Source organism: Mus pahari, chromosome 5, assembly GCF_900095145.1.
Source record: "Mus pahari chromosome 5, PAHARI_EIJ_v1.1, whole genome shotgun sequence".
NCBI lineage: Eukaryota > Metazoa > Chordata > Mammalia > Rodentia > Muridae > Mus > Mus pahari.
Window position 1 is genome coordinate 139186156 of NC_034594.1, and position 21779 is coordinate 139207934.

Sequence of the window (21779 nt, forward strand, 5' to 3'; positions counted from 1 at the left end):
GATGAGCAAACCAGCAGCGCCAACCAGGGCCAGACTGCCCTTTTCAGCATCTGGTGAGGAGGCACGGGTGGGTACTGATTCTAGAGTATAGCGGAAACCAGCGTGGATTTTTAAAGTTGCATGCAACAATTTAACATCTGATCCTTTGGAGAAAAAGTATCTTGGCACTTTGTGGCTAACGAATGCAGATTATATAACTTGTGCAAAGTAAATTTGAATATGAAATTCTTGATCATTGCCCAATTATTATGTCTCCTGATGTCAACTGTGTGAATGAATAATGGACACCAGTACAGACATTTCAATGTGCCTCTTCTCAGAGAGCTTAGCCTTAATGAGAGGACCTGTCAATAAGTAACCAACCCACTGTTTAAGAATACAGCATGGTAGTAGATGAAAATGGATATTAAAAAGGAAAAAAAAAACCACAGGTTGAAAATACAGCATGGTGTGGAGTATATTAAATGTATTCTATTTTGTTTCCTTCAAAATATATATGCAACTAAACTGCAGTTGGTAGCCTCATTTCTGCAGGATACTAAGCCTCCTTCTGTGAAAAGTATACATACACATTTTGTTATAGACATATATTTAGACACACACAAGGCATACATATAATGCGTTGTTTTGTGTACATATCCCTAGTAACACGATAACAAAGCAAATCAACTGGCTTTCTTAACTGTAGGAACTGATTTACATTTTTCTCTAAAGTTGTGTTATACAAAGAGCGATGGTTATCATTTAAAGTGTTCCCAAACCAAAATACATTATTCAAGATCAAAATAAGTTAATGATATACAAGGTTTATGTGTTCTCCTGGGTCATCTGGATCATTGAAAATAAATGTTGCAGATAGAATGAATGTTCTCTGCCCCAGCACACCTTCTTACAGAAGTCAAACTGTAGGAGGTGTGAGGAAACTCCTTGATAGGTGAAGCAGAAAATCCTCTGAAATGGACCATAAACCCAAATCAGCAGTTTTCCAGTGAGATTAACTATAAATGAGCAATGTTTTCACAGAATCATCATTGTTGTAACAGCGGTGGATGAAAGAGCTAAGCCGCGAATATGACTTCCTTTACCAAAAATTCTATTTATTCGGCTTTAGTCACGTGGGCAACACCTCTGCAATCATTTCAAAGGTTTGGTTCACATGAAAATTCCCATGACAGCGTTACTGAAAACCCTGATGATAGCATTACTTACAGTGGCTGCCTGTGCCCGTGTGCCCAGCGAGTTTGCTCTGCAAGAGCACATCTGTTAGCAGTTGCCTTCTTTTCTCTAACCCACGCAAAGTTCTATGAGTGCTTTTATATGGGTGGCTAGCTTCTAAGTATTATGGACACAGATGAACAAAATACAATGAAAGAAATGGAAAAAAAGACCCAAGGTATAATCCTTGAAGACACATGAAGAATTTTCATTATGAAAAAAAAATGCTAAAAATTCTGTGTTCAGCACAGAATTCAGTATTTCTAGTCTACCAATATCGATTTGGGCTCCCTTAATTGACAAATCTGCTATTTGTCTTGTCAATAAAAATAAGCCAGAATTATCATGAATAAAATCTCAGTATATAGGTCTGTTGTAAATACAGTCCATGAACAGAGCTGGCCCCTTAAAATTCCATTTTTTAGGAGAATTAATTTTCATGTCTGCTTTAATTAAAACATGTATGTATATTGAATACTAATGTTAGTTGTCAGACATCATTCTGTAGCCTGTCCTGTAATGTGATGTGATGCTATTGAGAGACTATAGATTAGTTTCTCTTTCTTCAGACCATTTCCTTGATCCCTTTATTACTTAAATAAAAAAAAAGCAATTCACTAATCTACAAAGGTGCCAAGGACCCTACTAATTATTAAAATATTTGACAATACGATGGGGAAATAGTTTCATAAATAAACACAAAAACAATTTCATGATTCGGGGTTTATCTAGTAGAGTGTTTCTTCCCCTGTGAATCATGATCATTGTAAAACAAGTATTTCTGAAGGTCTTAGGAACCCCTAACCATAAATTTATTTGTTTTGCTACTTCATAACTGTAACTTTGCTACTGAGTGGTGTCTCAGTTTCTAAGACAATCAGAAATAAGTGTTTTCACTTGGCCATGACCCTCAGAGTGTGAACTGCTAATCTAGCATAATGATAAATATATTACATGTGGCAGAATCATAAATAGATTTGATACAAAATTTGTAAGTTATATCTATTTCTTCCTTTCTATAAAAAAGCATGGAACTTTGAATAATATTTTACAAGAACTGGTCTGTGGTGTGAGTTCTTTCAGTTGACATTCTGTTTTTAAGATACGTCCCTGAGGAAAACCAACAAAATTGAAATAAGGAATGAGATTAGGATTTAGAGTAAAGTTACTGCATTGAAGACAGAGGTTAGAAACCAGAACAGACACATAGCAATTGAAGAGAAGGTGATGAATGGCTGAAGACCAAAATGTTTAGCATCAGGACGAGCTGAAAAATAGATTGCCCGCAGAAGAAACAATCGAGAATGAAGTCTCAGTGTTCAGTATTTGAAAGAACTCATTCTGCCTGGTGGAGTCCTCACAATGCAGAGGTCATGAAGTTCTAAGAGGACTGGATTATCCTAACAAAATCTTTCCTCTCTAGGCTCCCAGGAGCAAGTTAATTTTGACTCTTGAATAATTCTTGAACTGTTGTCCAACTCGTGGCCAACATAACATTTCTATTTCCTTGTGGAATCTAAAAGTATTATGATAAATCATGAAAGGCTTCTGGGCACTGTGTTGATCAATGACTTTCAGGTCATACCAGACCAACTTGAGTAGACCAGTAATAATACAAGGTCTTACATCTGGAAATGAAGTAGATAATCTATGCCTTGGAAGAAAGATTCAACCTTGCTGTCCTGTCCCAGGGCCATGTTGGCCAAGTCCTGGTAAAAAAACATTGAATGATACATCCTCAGGAACATATGCTTTGGATTCTTTCTGGTTTTTAATGAGTCTCAAATAGATGGTGCCAGTAGAAAACAAACAAACATCAGTTAAGACATAGCCAAAAGAAGTAGAAGAAACAGCCGCCACACTGAGCAGTTAGTCTATATGTGCTTCTAAGTCTGTATGTGTGCTAGCAAATAACCGTAGTGATCAGTATATTCACAAAGATGGCTCAGATAGTGGTGTCTATAGCATGGTATTAAGGAGAGGTACATAATCTGAGCCTTGGGCACCTGAGCCGTTCAGGTACTATTAGGATAAAGCCTTGGTTCACTGGTCCAGTCCTCATGCTCTGTACACTTAAGGTATACACATACATTTCCCTATACTCATTTTGTGTTAATTCAGTTTTGCCCTATTAACCTGTACTGTTTGTATCACTTAAGGCCACAGATCTAACAGTCTTGATGATCACTGTGTCCTCAATGCCTGACATGCAGTTAGCTGTAAGTAATCTTTTTGGGTATTTGTGTGGCTAGGCTGCAGTTTTCATGGTCAAACAGAAATGAAGACGTGAAAAAAAATTTTTTTTCAAGATAGCATTTAAATCAGTAAGCCTTCAATAAGGAAGAAAACACACTTTTATGTGAAAGAACTTCATGCAATCAGCTGAAATCCTTCCCAGAGGTGGGGAGGAAATCAAGGTAAGAACTCCAGAAAAGAATTCTACATTCAACCTCTGAACTACAGCAGCTCTCCCCTGGACCTGTTGCTGCTGGCCTACTGTACAGATTTCAGAACTCTTTGTCCTGACAATCTGATAGGTCCTATCTCAAAGATTAATCCAAGGTCAGAGAAAAGACACAGCAGGACACAGATGTGATGGTTTTCCTAACATGGAAAGTATCTTTGTGAACCAATCTTGGCTTCATGAGGTTGTCAGCATCTTTATGAAGGATGCAGATACGTGCTGCACATACGACCTCAAGTGTTTTGTGTATTTGAGAGTTGTGTCTGCTTTGCCAGATACTGTATCCTCGGTAGTGTTGTAGGGTTCTCACAAACCTCATCCTCTGAAGAGAGGACAGCAGCAACTGAAGGAGGAAGACGGAGAAGAAAACTAATAGTATTTTTCTAGTATTTTTACCTTTCATCATTTCAAAGAAATAATTATGATAGGGGATATTAAATAAGCCTTTATCTTAAAGATTACATGGAGGCATCTAAAAAAAATTAAAATGAGTGAGTTGTTTTCCTAAGTGTCTGCTCCTCTTCTCCCACCCTCGTTTTTCTGCATCCTTAATGAAAGCTAACATTTCCTGTCAGTATATTAGTACTATTATCACCATTGATTTAGCCTCAATTTTATTATAAAGCTTATTCTAGCCTTTGCAGTCTCATCTCGGGGTCACTAATCACCTTTAAAAAAAAGAAAGAAAGAAAACAACTTGTGGTAATTTAAATAAGGAATGTGCCACATAGACTCAAATATTTGAATACTTAGGTCCCAGCTGGGGCCACTGTTTGAGGGGCAGTGCAGCCTTGTGGGAAGTGGTAGCCCAAGGCATGGGCTTTAAAAGTTCATAGCTTCACCCTCATCCTAATTTGCTCTTTGCTTCGTATTTGCAGTGAAAGCTAGTCCTGATGCTGTGTCTGCTGCACACTGCCATAACTTTTAGAAGTCTGACATTTGGGGGCTATTTGTAATGCCAGCAAAATCTGGTCTAGAACGACAGAAAAACAGCCGTTTGAAGTAGAAGGATGCCATGGCGAGAGTTAGCAAAACGTTAGTCTCAGTTGTGCAGAGCCAAGGCTTTGGGTAAATAACCCCAGTGATGACTTGGAAGTCAGGCAATGCAGGATCTAACTCCAGAGCAAGAGTTGGCCAACTACCACCATGGTTCCAATCTGGTCCACTGCTGCTCTCATAAGTAAGTCCTTTAAGCTAAGAATAGTCTTTACATTTTTAGATGGCTGACACATTACACAAAATTCAAATCTGAATGCTTATACATGAAGTTTTATACAAACCAAGCCCATTCCTCCTGGGGCTGCTTTTGTGTGCCCCAGGCAGAGTTGAACTCATGAGGCAGGACTACATGGTCTGTAGATCTGAAATGGTCTCTCTCTCTTNGTCTTAACTTACAATCTCTTGGTCTTAACTTACAACATCTGCAGACCCCTGCTCTAGATGCTAGTCAAAAACATTGATCCATGTGTTATGGGTACATATCACTGTTGATTGATTTAATGCTGAAAGGAAGAAAGAAGTGTGGGGTAGAGAGTTAGCCAATTAGCTGGTAAAGATGGAAAAAATAAAGAGAATACAATCATTTCAGTACTTGAAAGAATGGAAGGTGCAGATGCTCTTAACCCAGAAAGTAGATTATAAAACTAGGAAGAACTTTGCATGATAAAGCTGGCCTTGGGGCCAAGCCAAATTCAATATGCAGTCTGTGAGCAGATTAAAGGAGCCAGGGCCAGCCAGGGCCATAGCACCAAGGAAGTCTTTGTAGTGGATTCAAACCACTCCAGTTCTTACTGTCTCACTGAGATCCAAGAGCTTCATGGAAGGGACAGCGAAGAGAGAAATGCAAGAAAGAAGGTACAGGCTGTTGGAGTGGAGCAGTGTAGATTTGAAGGCAAATGACAGAGAGAAAGTCTGTAATGGCTACAGGTACCTGGAGTAGACTGGAAGTAAGTAGCTAAAACCTTAACTTTTTGAAAGCTATACTTACCAAGCAATCTTCGTAAAACAAAATAGAATTGTTTGGAACTTAAAATGACCATTGGACTGGCAAACATCTATCAATATTGACAGTAAGTGGAAAGAGCAGCTTTCCTATTCAGTATTGGGTCCAAAGCTTAAATAATTACTGGGTATTCCTATATTTATCTAGTTTCTGAAAACAATCTTGACTTCCAAGATTTTTATTTTTGAACTCTTAGGGTTTTATTTCTTTGAGGACTTTGCCCAGCTCCCTGAAGGCTTTGTGACTGGGCAACCACGTTGCTTCAAGCATAAGACATGGAGCTTAGGTGCCGATGGATTTCATCTCCACACCCAGTGACTCAGTGGAGCTTTAGGCAACACAGCTTAACAGATGTGTTTCATTTACCAAGATGAAAGGCTACCGAGGCTGACCTCTAAAAGCTCTTTACAAAGATTTATCCGATGTAAAAAAAAAAAAAATTATAGCACAAATATAATTACTGTGTCTGTGTTAATAGACGCCACCAAAGATTCAGGATAAGCCAGATGACAAGTAACATATATGGAAAGTGCTTTCCCTATCAAATCTGGGCTCAGTGGAAGCCATCCAAGTGAGCTTCCACTGTGAGAGATCAGCAATAAGCCCTGGATGGGCAAAAGCCGGTGCAGAAGAAAGACTTGTCGCCTATTGATTGATTGTAGCCTTTGAGTCAACCCAGCATCTACCCTTATCTTCTCTGCAGTCTCTCTAACGAGGCCATTGTTCTGCCTCTCCAGGGTCTCAGAGCATCTGGAACCCACACTTCTCTGCACCTCCAATCACTGTAGAACGAGATACTGGGAACTGTCACTCCATACTTTGAGCCTCTTGAATGAATATATTTCCCAAGGACATGGGAAATGAGTTGTTAAGTTGTCTTTCCATCTGCTGAAGGACAGTGATTCTTAGACTATGGTCCCCACGGAACAGCAATGTCTGTCACCTCGGGACTTGTTAGAGATACAACCTCTTGAATCAGACTTAGACCTACCTGGTCACAGTGTCTGGGGAAGAACACAGAAGCCTGTGTTTTGACAAACTCTCTGGGGGGGTTCTGAGGCCCATCAGCCTTTAGGAATCATGGTTCTTAGAAGAGTACGTAGCAAGAGTTTCAGACCACAGCCATGAAAGCTAAAATAAAACATCAGTGAATGCGGGACAAAAGCAAAAATGTTTCAGCTGATTCTAATTGACCTGGTGTGATTACATCTGAAAGGACCTTGTGGGGTGAGAAGGTGGGTGGAAATGTCTTCTCAGAAGTATGAGGCCTGCTGACAGAGGTCTGCTGTGGGGCAATTAAAATGTGTATCAGCTTGGAACTTGAATTCCAGCATTGCCTTCCCAGATTAATAAAGACAACCTAAAATAACCCAATTTTAAAAAATGGGGTACAGAGCTAAGCAGAGACTTCTCAACAGAGAAATTTCAAAGGCCGAGAAGCACTTAAAGACATGTTCAAAGTATTTAGTCATCAGGTAAATACAGATCAAAACAACCCTGAGATTCTACCTTACATCAATCAGAATGGCTAAGAATAAAAACTCAAGTGACAGCACGTGCTGGCAAAGATGTAGAGAAAGAGGAACATTCCTCCATTGGTGGTGGGATTGTAAACTGGTACAACCACCCTGGAAATCAATCTGGTGGTTCTTCAGAAATTGGAAATAGTTCTATGTGAAGACCCAACTGTACCACTCCTAGGCATATACTCAAAAGATGCTCCACCATACCACAAGCACATGTGTTCCACTATGTTTATAGCCACCTTATTTATAATAGCTAGAACCTGGAAACAACCAGATGTCTCTCAACTGAGGAATGGATACAGAAAATGTGGTTCATTTACACAATGGAGAAAATGAGGACAATGTGAATTTTTCAGGCATGAATGGAAGCAGAAAATATCATCCTGAGTGAGGTAACTCAGGCCCAAAAGGACATACATGGTACATACTCACTGATAAGTGGATATTAGCCAAAATGTACAGAATACCCAGGATACAACCCACAGACCCAAAGAAGTTAAACCAGAAGGAAAGCCTAAGTGAGGATGCTTCTCCTAATGAGGCCAGGCAGTTGTCTCTGTCTGTTGCAAGAAGATATTTCTTTGGTGAAGAATGAGACCTATGGTTATAAGGGTAAATATTTAGATGGTAGCTAGAGATATCAAAGAAGCTATACCCATGAATTCTCATCAACATTGGTGCCTAAACAAGACCAGAAAAAGGACAGCACCAGTAAACACACTACTGTAGAAAGGGGAAACCTAATGGTGTCTCAGCCCTGCACAAGGAACTACAGAGAGCTAAGGGATACAGCGAGCCAGAAGAAATAGTAGTCCCCAGGGAAGAGCCTCTAAATTGGGTATGTAATACCAAGTGGCCAACCAGAAACAATATACATACAAATAAAAATACATGGGCTGGACAGGTTGTATTTATTTGTTTAAGTGTGTGCATACATGCGTGTGTGTGTGTGTGTGTGTGTGTTTTGACAGACAGAGTCCATGAGTTTCATAGGGTTCATGGGAGGGTTGGAGGGGAGAGATGAAAGGAAAGAGGGGAAATGATCTAATTATGTTTGATGTTCAAAAAGTAAAAAAAATAAAATATTGAAAAGAGACTTTGAGCTTATCTTTATTTCATGATCAAATCAAGCATTTAATTTGTTCTCTGCATATCTTTAATTAAGAATGTAAAGTTTTTTCAAGATAATTGAGATGTGTGAAAAAGACAGTGTCTGTGGATTTCAGGTCCATGCATCTAATCATGTTTTAAAAAAAGAGGAAATGCAAATAATTTAAAAATTGCTGCTTTGCTTAACACTTTGAATAGCTTTCATTCGGCTCATGAGGTGTTTTCAGCTAAAATTGTCTTCCTCTCTTGAATTAAGGTAGGCCAACACACACATACACACACACACACACACACATACACACACACACACACACACACACTCCACATACACACTCTACAGACACACACTCACACACAGACACACACACAATACACATACATACATATACACACTGCAATACACATACTCACAGATACACATACCTCTCTCTGTTTCTCTCTGTGTGTGTTTTTCTGTGCTTCTCTTTCTCATACACACACACACACACACACACACACACAGAGAGAGAGAGAGAGAGAGAGAGAGAGAGAGAGAGAGAGAGAGAGAGATTTAATGATGTTTCTCTAGTGCTCTTACTTTTTTAAGTGTGACTCACCTGATGAAACCTATGCAATCTTTGGGAAATAACAATATGACAATCAATACCATTTGAAATGCCCATTTCTATCCCATTCTTAATCCCCTAAACTGTATTTCCAAGTCATCAGTTAAGAGAACAAATGTGAAGAAGTGATGACCAATCAGGATCAAAACACAGGCTACAAACAGGTGGCAATGCTTTTTCATCAGAGCAGTGAACATGTTGAACAAGACAGAGCTTTCAGAGCCACACAGAGCTTGGCTTACAAATGAGCTTGAAGTTCCAATGCTGGTTACAATTATTTTCATCTCCTGAAATTTCTTGGTGTTCTTATATCCCCAATTGTGTATGTTTTGGTCTTTGAACCTCTGGTCAAGAAAAGAATTACTTGAGCATTGGTGATTATTTTATCTTATCTTACCAGGTTATTATTATTTTTTTTGTCAATGACAAATTCTTTGAGAAAATCAACTCAAAGAGAAGAAAGACTGATCATGATCTCTGGGGCTTGCATCTATGGTTGGTCTATTAGCTGTGATAAGTACTCCATTGTGATCACAAGAGAATGTGGCAGAGCAGATTGCTTACCTTACAGTGATCATGAAGCAAGACTGAAAGAGGAAGGGCTAGAGTCTTAGTTAGGGTTTCTGTTGCTGCGATGAAACACCATGACCAAAAAGCAAGTTGGGGAGAAAAGTGTTTATTTGGCTTACACTTCCATGTTGTTCATTATTGAAGGAAGTCAAGACAAAGAACTCAAACAGTGCAGGTAGGAGCTGATGCAGAGGCCATGGAAAGGTGCTGCGTACTGGCTTGCTTCCCATGACTTGCTCAGTCTGCTTTCATATAGAATCTAGGACCATCAGCCCATGCATGGCACCACCCACCATGAGAGAGGCCCTTCCCCATCAATCACTAATTAAGAGACTACCCTAAGGCTGAATCTCATAGAGGCATTTTCTCAACTGATGCCTCTCACTTGTGTTGCGTTGACACACAAAATCAGCCAGTACGGCTAGGTTTCTGATATCCTCTTCAGGGACCTTCCTCTTCTTGGCCCTACTTTTGGAAGGTTCCACCAGTTTCCAATAGCAGAGTGAGCTGGAGACCAGGACTTCCACTCAAGACCCTTGAGCAACATTTAAAATAATTCTAAACCACAGCATATTACATCTTAGCTTATTTTTATGTTTATTATTAAAATTATGAAACTTATGATGTTTATTATTATACTCGCAGACCACCTTGCTTCAGCTTCTCATTGCTGTTCTCCCGGAGCCAGTTCTATGAACTCTGTCTGCCTGACGTCCTCAGGCAGAATGAATTCTCTGACAGTTCTATTCTAGACCAAAAATCTCATGCCCAGGCAATTCTCTGGGGGTTTCTGTGAAGCTCAGATAGGTGTCTTATTTCTGCCGCCTCTTTACCCATATGCATACACCCTGCCAACCTTTGGAGTCTTTTATAAATTATGGGCTCAGCTCTTCTTTAAAGAATGCAACTCTCTTCTCTGTCGCTTGTAATATTTGCAATAACCTGCCCCAACCCACCGGCACAAGTCTTGCTTCTCTAATCCCAGTTTCATCTTTTCTGGTTCAGTTTTATCGTTCTCTGCTAAGACCGTTGCTCTGTTCTACCATAGGCAAACATAGAATCTGAGGCTAAGGCAGTGCCTTATTTTAACTAGAAGAGAAACTTCACATGCCAATGGCATAGAATCTGAGTGATTTTTCAGGATTTTAGTTATATCTGTACATATGGGCTTCTTCCCTTTTCTCTGGGACACATGATAGCCCTGTTCCATCCTGATTCAGTCTTGGCTGTGTTCCCTTTTCCCTACAGAATCTGCTCCAGTATTCCACCCTTCCCTTAGGGGCAGTCCTTCAACACTCACTGGTGAACCACTGGCATACATCTCATTTTTCTCCAGCTCTGACTTTGCCCAGTTTAATGCCCATGGGTAGAGTAGACTCCCTGACAATGAGCTCACTGAAGCCATTGCAGTTCTTTTCCTTGTCTTTGGCCCCTACTGTGATCCTTCTCATTTCCAAAAATCTCTTTATCATTTATATAAATAACAAATATCCTACTGAGTTTCAGAACTTTGCAATTGGCTGGTTTTAATCTATTCTGGCTCTATCCCGTGCTTCAAGAAAAAACCATTTTTTTCTTCTGTTTAAACATGAACTCACTGCTCAGTAAGCCACTGTGAAAGGAGTCACTACATCTCTCTTTGAGGTCAAATAACCTAAGTATGAGCATTACCAGCTCTTTCCTTGGGGGGGGGGTGAGTTGCATCTACAGCGTATAAAGTAGAAATCACTCTATTTCACAGGAATGGTTCAAAGATCTCCTGGAAAACTTTTATTTTGAGCATCTTTTCTTCACATCATTCTGTGCCTTTTCCGAACAAGTAGCTCTGGAATCTTATGATTATTCTCCCAGTCCTTCACCCCACCCCCTGTCTTTGTCTCTCGACATCTCTGCTTGCCCAGCGTTCTCAATATCAGGTAAGCCTCATCACTCAAGCCTATGGTAGCTGATTGCTTCCAGGAAAAAACCAAGTCATTTCAACCTTAGAGTTGTGCCTGAGATCCAACCTCCATCTCTGGTGCTACCACTCTGGCCCACGCTACTTCTGTCTCTCATCTTACCCTCAGTTGAGTGCAAGAGGCTCTTCGCTTGTCTCCAGGTTTCTGTTAATACCTATTTCCCAACTGTCCTCATCTCAGGACCCAAAGTGGTGGCATATATCTTTCCTCTGTACAGAGCCTCTAACAACTTTCAGCTCACTCAAAATCAATAGCCAAGGTTGGGGCGGGGAGGGGGTAGTTGGAGAAGAGATTTCTTCTTGATCTCGTCTCCCATTACTATGTGACATCATCCCACCCCACCTCTCTTTCCTCTTCTCCAATGGAGAAGGGTTTTTCTTGATCTGATCTCCCCATCACTGTGTGACATTGTCATGGTTTGAATATACTTGGTTCAGGGAGTGGCACTATTAGGAGGTGTAGCCTTATTGGAATAGCTGTGTCACTGTAGGCTTGGGCTTAAGATCCACACCCTAGCTACCTGAAAGTGAGTCTTCCACTAGCAGCCTTCAGATAAAGATGTAGAACTCTCAGCTCTGCCTGCATCATGCTTGCCTGGATGCTGCCATGCTCCCACCTTGATGATAATGGACTGAACCTGTAAGCCTGCCCCAGTTAAATGTTATCCTTTATAAGACATGCCTTGGTCATGGTGCCTGTTCACAGCAGCAAAACCCTAACTAAGACAGATAACATTTCTTCCCCGCTCTTTCCTTCACTCCAGCATATTGGCTCCATCAAATACAACCCTAACCAAAGCATCTGCACTCACTCTTTCAGAGAAGTACACTTCCCAACATCCTGCCATCCCTTCCTCAGCTTTGAGTATTCGCTTATTGTCCCTTTCTCAATAAAGCCATCCCTGGAAGCCTTATCTGAGCTCACCAGAAAGAGTTCCTCTTCTGACGCCTCTTCCTCTCCCTCGCTAGTTTTTTCTTTTTGAATATTATTGCCGTTGACATGTTTGCTCATCAGTTTATCTTCATCCCCTGGCAGGCTTGACTCACATTTGAACTCAAGAAACATTTTCTGAAATAGTGTTGATTGAATGAATTACAAGAGTAATTAAGTCTCTAATTAACAATACATTAAAAATAGTTCTCCCTTGGCCAATTATCGCCCTGTCGTCTCAAATACTAGAAAGCAGGCATTCTTCTGCAACTGCAGTGGGAGAGTCCAGCACGCCACTGAGGTCCTCAGAGGAGTCTCAGGCTCCACATTCTTCAAGAAGACTAATTAATTAGACCTCCCACTTCCAGAGCAAGCAAGGAGTGGTGGGGGGAGAGGGACGTCATCCCTTCCCCGTTTGTCAAAGGCAGGTCGCTTTAACTTCCAAATAGCAAACAACAGCACCAAGTTCTGTTCTAAGACACACTGACACTAGCACATTGCTATTTATATTTGCCATGATATCTATAGCTTTTGATATGTATGTGTTGTGTTATATGTATGTGAGCATATTCAGAAATGCAGCCAAATCTTAAAATCTCTCTCTCTCTCTCTCTCTCTCTCTCTCTCTCTCTCTCTTTTAAAGCTCATGCCCATTCATTATTTTAAAACATTTCACCTGTCATGGTGGCAGGCAGGAAGACCAATTTTTTACAAGATTTATTTAATTTATGTATGTGGTGGGTACACTGTCGCTGTCCTCAGACACACCTGAAGAGGGCATTGAATCCCATTACAGATGGTTGTGACTCACCATGTGGTTGCTGGTTGCTGGAATTGAACTCAGGACTTCTGGAAGAGCAGTCAGTGCTCTTAATCACTGAGCCATCTCTCTAGTACCTTTTTTTTAAAAAAAATGTATATAAGATTTATTTATTTATTATATGTAAGTACACTGTAGCTGTTTTCAGACAGACCAGAAGAGGACATCCGATCTCATTACAGATAGTTGTGAGGCACTGTGTGGTTGCTGGGATTTGAACTCAGGACCTCCAGAAGAGCAGTCAGTGCTCTTACCCGCTGAGCCAACTCTCCAGCTTAAAAATGTCTTTAGCTATCTTCTTACTATGTACTTTACCAAAACAAGACAGTCTTCTGATTGTGGTAAAATATATCCAAAGTAATGGGATATTAATGATATTTTTTGTACTTAAAATATATTACATATATATTTACTTTGTGTGTGTGTGCGCGTGTGTGTGTGTGCTCACAATGGCATACCATAAAGGTCAGAAGACAACTTCTGGAGTCAATTCTTTCCTTTAACTGTGTGGGTCCCCAGGGACTGAAATCAGCTAGTTTAGGTTAGAAGTGCTTTTACCTGCTGAGCCATCTTACTGGCTTAATGGTCAAGTTTATAGTGTTATGTATGATTTGATTAATGTTTCAAAGAATATTCATTAGTTTGTCTCAGAAAAGGCAATATCCTCTGTGAAAATAAAGTGGGGATTAGTTTCAGAGTTGTAACCTCTTTCAAAATGTAATGGTGATACGGATACCCTCTATAAAACCAGTGCCATAGCATTTGGAATGATACGACTGGAAAGCTCTGGAACAGGGAAGCTTAGGTGAGTAACAGCACTAGGTACTGTAGTTGAATCAAAGAAACAGCCTTCTGCTTCCTGTCAGTCTCACTCACACCACAACAGAAGGCTCAGCACTGAGCACGGAGCACTGAGCACGGAGCACTGACCTCTGAGCACGGAGCACTGAGCACGGAGCACGGAGCACTGAGCACGGAGCACGGAGCACTGAGCACGGAGCTCTGAGCACGGAGCACGGAGCTCTGAGCACCGAGCACGGAGCTCTGAGCACGGAGCACGGAGCTCGGAGCACTGAGCATGGAGCACTGAGCACGGAGCACTTGTAGGCTCAGCTGCCTAGGCTTACCTGCCCTCTGTCCCAAGAGCTGCCAGCCTTGGTGAATAATGTTGGATTTACCCCGTCTCCTCTAGGCTGCACAAAAGACTTCCTTCAGGGTTGTTTGCGTTCTTGTGGGTTTTTTCAGAAGAGGCATAGTCTTACTTAGTTCCAACCAAGTTTCTGCCTGGGTATTTATTTTGTCAGGTTGGAGATCACAGCCTTGTTCATGCCAGACACACCCCTCCCCCCATGCTCTCACCCCTTCCTCACACATCCCTCTCCCCCTCCCTCCATGTACCCAGCCCTTCCAGTAAGTCAGCCTCAGCACACTTCTATTCTCAGTATCCCATTCTATCAGAACTAAGAGAGTGGTTATTTGTAGAGTTTTTCATATACAGCACCTGAATCAGTCCTGTAAAGCACATTTTTAGCCTCCATTTTTAAATCATAATCAGAAATCTGTAGAATATACAATATATACCTCAGAGGAATTAGAAACCACTCTTGATTTCTTTGAGTGGAAGCTAAAAAGATAAATAGCACATATAGCTGTGGAATCTATGCTATTGCCATTGAAAGAATTTGTATAATAATCATAAAGATATCATTCTGCCTTATTCACACATAAGACACAATTTTTTGATAACTCACATACAATATTGGTAGAATATTAATAGTGCATATGCTGTGAATATCCTAAACTTTTATCAAATACAATTATTGGTAAAGAAAATGAGGCCAACAAATTGCTGGGGGGCTTTGTTGTTGTTATTGTTGTTTTGTTTTATTTGAGACAGGGTTTCTCTGTATAGCCCTGGCTGTCCTGGAACTCACTTTGTAAACCAGGATGGCCTCGAACTCAGAAATTCGCCTGCCTCTGCCTCCCGAGTGCTGGGATTAAAGGCATGCGCCACCATGCCTGGCTTGCTGTTTTCTTCTAAGAAATTGCTAAAGTGAGGAACCTTACTTATTAATAAAACTTATATGCCAATACATTTGTATAAGCACCCCTCCTGATGAAGACAATCTCTTAAAATGTGACAGATACATTTTTTATAAGTGGGAGCTTAACATCTGGACATCTTTAGTGAATCAGACAGCATTGTGTTGTACGGAATTGTGTGATTTTTTTTTTTCTTCCATGTCCCTGAATTCTATCAGAGCACAACTTATAAAAGGAAACTGTGATTTTGTTGTTGTTCTGTGTGTGTGTGTGTGTGTGTGTGTGTGTTTTGTTTTAAATGCCTGGTGGAAATAGAGTTAGGTCGAATTGCAAAACAACAGGAAAGCATTTGCCTGAACCAGGGAAGTTAGATAGCTGTTACATTGAGAACTGGAAGAAGACTTAGAAAAATTGGGAGGCCAGTGAGGCAGACTGTGCCAGAAGGGCGCTCACAAGCCTTGTGCTGGAAAAGTGATGTCTAGTAAGAATGGAGGGAACTTACGGGAATGAGCACAGGAAACAGAGTCTACGAACACACAGCGGGCCTTGAGACGTAAGCTTATTCTGGATTGGTAAGGTCTCTTGAGTAGATACTGGGAGGGTCAGGTTTTATAACGTGTTGCTGAAAGCTGAGAGTTGCCGTCTCTCAGAACAGGAGAGTACAGGAGCTTCCCCGGTCAGCTCTCTGTGTCACTTGACACCTTGTCCCCCAGGTCCAATGACCATAATCTTTCCCTAAGTACTATGCCTTAAACAGGACAACTTTAAAATGTAAAGACAGATCTTGCTACATGTTTTTCCCCTGCACACTATATAACAATGAACACTGAGTTCCTTTTCTCATGCTGCTGGTTAGTGCGCATAAGACAAGCGTCGCTCGGGGCACTTAACAGTTTCCACAAGTTCCTTGATGAATAGCAAATGCTCCCACAGCTTCCTCATTTCAGTTATCAAGTAGTTTTGAATGTTTTAATTGAAGAATTTCATTCCTAAATTATTTCTAGCCCTGATATATATATATATATATATATATATATATATATATATATATATATATATATTACCTGACACCACCCCCCACCCCCTAGAGTGGATGGAGAAAAGCAAAGGATTTAACACTGAAATTAGAGAGGCCAAGGTGGATATCCACATCAGAATCTGATCAGAATGTGACTCCTTCCAAGGAATGAGTAAAGAAATACAGGAACTAAACAATGATAGCAGGTACTCATTAAGGCTACCTGCCCGTCTGTGGCTCTTGGAGGATCTATTCTAAAAGGGTGCATTTCATCCCAAATCATTGAGCCAAATCACAAGATGATGATAGATTTACTTATGATTGGTTTCTTTAATTAATTATAATCTTGTGATTTCCTCCATGCTCACTACCTTAGGTCAAAAGAGAAACTGAACAGAATTCAGGACTGCATTTCAGCAAGTTTACAGTAGGTATAGCAGCTGTTAAGAAGTGAGGACTCTGTAGACCACATGTCCCTTAGTACATTCTGTCCACTTAAGGCTTTTTACCCTTATACAGAGTATGATGTGTTGCTACTACTTAAATTGTATGCCCATGCTCATGAACAATGATAACACTTCATACTACTAACAGATAATTTCATCGAATACACGTGTTAGTGTTGAGGTCTTCCTGGACATCAATGAGGTCAGCCAGCCAAAACAAAGTCTGTATTTTTGAAGGAAATGAATTCACAAATGTCTACACAAAGAAAATTTCATTTATTGATTTGTAAAATAGACCCATACATTCAGTACCTACGTTAAAAATGCCAAACATCATGTTTCCCTTTGGGGGAAACATAGTTTTTAAATATTTTGTCAAAAAATGTGCAGGTGAATAGATTTCTTTGGGCATATGAATTCCTGAGTTGTTGATGAACAAAGCTTTCAGCACAGACAGTTCACACGTGATATAATAATGGGTATGCTGCTGGCTCTTTAAACCATCCTGCATCCTGGAAGTTCTCTTTAAAATCAGCTTCCATTTCCTCTGTCTGTGTCTACTCCCTGGGAACACAGAAAAGTAACCGCAAAGCTGGAACAGCAGCCATGAATCAGCAGCTCATTAGCTCCTCTGCAAATGGTGACATGGTGACATTGTCTGGGACAAAGTCTTCTTATATAGCCCAGGCTAGCCCGGAACTTCAGCTTCCTGAGCGCTGGGATTACATGTGAGCCCTACCATGTCTGGCTGTTGCTTTCCTCCCTTGGTGAATTCCTTTTCTACTTCTACTTCCTTGCCAAACATCTTACATTAATCAACCTTTGCTATTGTTTGTATGAATGAGGCAGACGTATGTTCTCCCCCCCCGATAATTTATTTATTTATACACTTTACATGCCAATCAAAGCCTCCCCCTCCCCCCTTTCCTCTCAGTCCCACCCTTACCCCTTCACCATTGCTCCTCCTCTTTTCCTCAGAGAAAGGGGAGCCCCACCTTGGGTACCTTCTCACCTTGGGATCTAGTCCCAGCAGGACTAAGCACAAACGATGTTCTTCTAATCACACTTTTATGTGTCACATACATACATACATACATACATACATACATACATACATTCCAACAAGACATAAAATGATCAAGGCAACAAAGATCACAAAACTAACTCACCAGGTTGGAGAGATGACTCTGTGGTTAAGAACACTGGCTACTCTTCCAGAGGTTCTGAGTTCAATTCCCAACAACCACGTGGTGACTCACAGTCATCTCTAATGTTATCTGATGCCCTCCTTTGGCATGCAGGTATACATGCAGCTAGAGCACTCATACATTAAATAAATAAATAAATCTCTTTTAAAGTGCTAAAAAACAAACAAGAAAATCTAACTCACACCAAAAAGGAAAGAAGAATCAAGCTTTCTCAAAAAAATCTCCAGTATTGAGGTAGGTAGGCTGCAGGAGAAAGCTGGCCACCACAGGACAGTGGTGCACTTGAGTCCTCTCTCCACTCTGCCCTGTGCCAAGGAAATCCACTGAGGCAGCAGGGGGATGATGTTCTATCATTGCTAAATTGCAAAACCTTCATTTTGTGCCTCCTCCTTTTTTAGTAGTATGTTGCCAACATTTTCTAAACACAGTATTTGTGTTGGTGTTACGAAGTCTATTTAAACACCGGGCATGAAGAAACCCCAAAGGGATCTTTTTGTGGCAGTCTATAGTCAGGAAACCAATCTGTATTAAAACTTGTAAAATGAAAGAAAACATTACAAGGAATGGATATATATTTGTCTCACTGGGCAGAGCTTCATCGTAGAGCTAGCAAGGCCATCTGATAGGTTAACCAGAAACCACCTCATTCAAGTTCTTTCTGAAGGCACTTGAGGAACACTTTGTTTCCATGATGTAATCCATAATGGATCCTCTGTAATGTAGTATCTCTCAGAATTAAATTAGTTTTGATGGTGATAAATGATGTTTGAAGATACTTCCTTTCTTTATACTACTTTCCATTGGAAATATTAGTCACACCAGAAGAAAATGTTTTAGGACCTCAAAACACGTAAATTATGTTTATATGTTTTAAGACTATTTGTATTTCCTCTGGTGAGTGTAATTTCTACATTTCAGTGTTTTTTGTTTGTTTGTTTAAGGAAGCTTTTCATAATATAAAACAGAAAATATTTTCCCTTAATAGATTTTGTATTTTTTTCCATTTTGTCATTTGCTTTAAAAAAAAATTCCATAGATTTTTCTTCCTTGCTAAGAAACTGAAATGTGCACTTCCTTTTAGAGTTGCTGGCTATCGCGATGTTGAGGTGGCTCAGCAGGAGAGGGACACTGGCTGGCAAGTCTCACAGCCTGAGTTTAATATCTACAACTGCTGAGTCCCACAGATTATCTCTGACCTGCACACATGTTATGCTGTGTGCACATCCATGTGTGTAAACACACAGTACATAAATAAATATTATAAAAAATTTATACTTATTGTGTTACATACTGTCATAGACCTGTCTTGAACATTTAAATTATTTCTTCATATTACTTCTTATTGCTATATATTCTTACTTAACTCCTTGATAGTTCCAGATATAAAATGATTTTGATGTAAGGTATGAATTAATATTCCTTGACTTTTTAATTAACCAACCTATCCTTTGTCTACCATATTGGATAAAGATGACCATTATCAGTCGCTTTGCATGCTCCCTATATCTGGACAAAACATGACACATAGTAAACACTAAACAACAATGGGTTTGGATTTGATTACTGAAGTGGTCCATGGTTTTAAAGAGGAAATATTCATGATATTGAAGGTTATATTTTCACAGAAGTAAATATACATGCTAATAACATAGGTGTGATATTAACACAATACATTTAACTATAAAATTACATAATAAAAAAAGGACATAAAAATACCAAAATTAGGGTGGTAAGATACTGTGTAATATTTTCCCATGTGACTAAAATTTTACAATATTATTGAGACATTTTTATTACAGAAAATTTTAATAGGAAATGCTTTCTTGATCTTTATTTTTATAAGGGAAATTTTAATAAAAATTCTTCCTCAATAGCTAAATTATTTAAAACAGATAAGACAACTTGATAACACAAAACATATTAAAACTGACTTCTTAAATGAAGAGAAATTTACCTCACAGCATGTGTTAAATGCTTATTTTGTTTGTCTGTTTGCTCATTTTGAGATATGGGCTCTCTGTGTAGCCCAGCTGGCCTGAAACTATGGACCAAGCTGTCCTCAAACTCATAACCTCTTCCCTCAGCCTCCTGAGTGCTAGGAGTGCAGGTGCATGTGCACCATCAAGACTCATACCTTAAAGATATTCTGAGCAGTATCAGGCCTGTCCCTGGAGTAGTAGTAAGTTCTTGGAGAGCTTTACTCAAAATTAGGAAAGGTCCTTGTAGAGGTTTTTGAGGAACCCCGAGACCTCTGGACCTACCGATTAAAGCTTTTCCCTTAGAAGTTTTAGTGTCAGAAGACAGGCTAAATAGGACAGTTTTCACTGACGCTCAAGTTGGAAGTCAAATGATTGCTCCAACACAAAAGTTCTGTCCAAAGTATTGAGGCAGGATCGAAAGATGGAGACAGTATGGAGCAGTGAGCAAGAAAGGAAGCCCACCCATTGTGGTCTGGTTAGAGCTGCTTGGCACCAGAGTTCCAGCACAATTTACAATGTAGGCAAATCGACAATTAAAAACTAACCACTGTGCCCTTCATTAAGGCAACACATTGATGATTCTCCCTGATACCTCTCATTCAGCTTTAAGTCTATAAACTGCTCTTGAATATCAGAGCTGTAGAGATTAACACAGCGATTATGCTGTCAATCAGATGGGCTGGACTCTGTTGCTTTTACCCAGATAGGAATCATGGGTGATTCTAGTCTTGGTGCTTAGCGTCTGCCAGTTCCTTTTCTCACTGCCTTGACAGAGCAGCTTAAGAGGGGTAGATTTATTTGGGCTTTGTAGTTTCAGGATGTTTTAGTCCATCATGAAGGAGTGTCTCCTTTCCATGAGAGATGGAGATTATAGCAGATAAAATCTCAAACTTGACCAGGAAGCAGAGGGCTAGACAGAAGTACAAGAGGGGAGAACTGTTAATGGCTCATTCCTGCGAGCTCAAATCTGCCTGCCCGCTAGACTTCACATTCTGTATAGTGCCACCAGCTTATGAGGCTTCCCCAAACAGGGTCTCTTGCCAGGGACCAAGAGCTAAAAACACTTATGAATGATAAGGCCATTCTAGATTCAAACCATAAAATTCTGCCCCTTCCAGCCTTCATGTCCCAAAGGTTCTGTAATTTTACCAAAACAGCACCACTAACAGTGGTGAGCAGGGGTGGGGGTGGGGGACGACGACGACATCATATCATGGGGACAAAGGCTCAGAACATGAGCCTGTGAGGGACATTTTAGATTCAATCTGTAACTGTGGCTTAGCATCCCGGAGCTTCTAAGAGCAGTGGATTTCAAGGCCAACTGCATCAAGGAGTAGTAGACAATACTCTCAAGTATTGGCATTTTTATGGGGGCCTCGGGTACTGAAACACGAGGTTCATTGGTAGCCATGGTTATCATTTCAGTGGCTGCCACCGCTTCTTACCATTGAGGCCACCTCTGCCAATAGCTATCATTCTCGATATTGCTACAATGTTACTGTCTCAGCTGTTACTACTACTGATGTCATTGTGGATTTTGTCACCATAGAGGCTCCTTCAACTCCTGCCTCTGCCACTGTCACCACCTCAGCAAAGTTGCTCCATTGTGTTACCAGGTAGATCTGCTGTGCCAAAATAAGGCAAGCCAAGAGCAACCCAGAAGAGCCTCTCATTGGATTTAACTGCTGTGACTCGGGGAGGGCAGTGTAAGAGAGTTTCATGGCTGGTCCACAGAGTGGGCTGCGCAACCGTAAAAGGGGCGCCCACACAAACCACAGTAGATCTTTATGCAAATGAAGAATTGTCTCACAACCATTGTGGTGTTGCTGCCTTTTGACCCAGTCACAATAGTCGCTCTGCAAAGCCACTAGGGAGCAGAACAGGA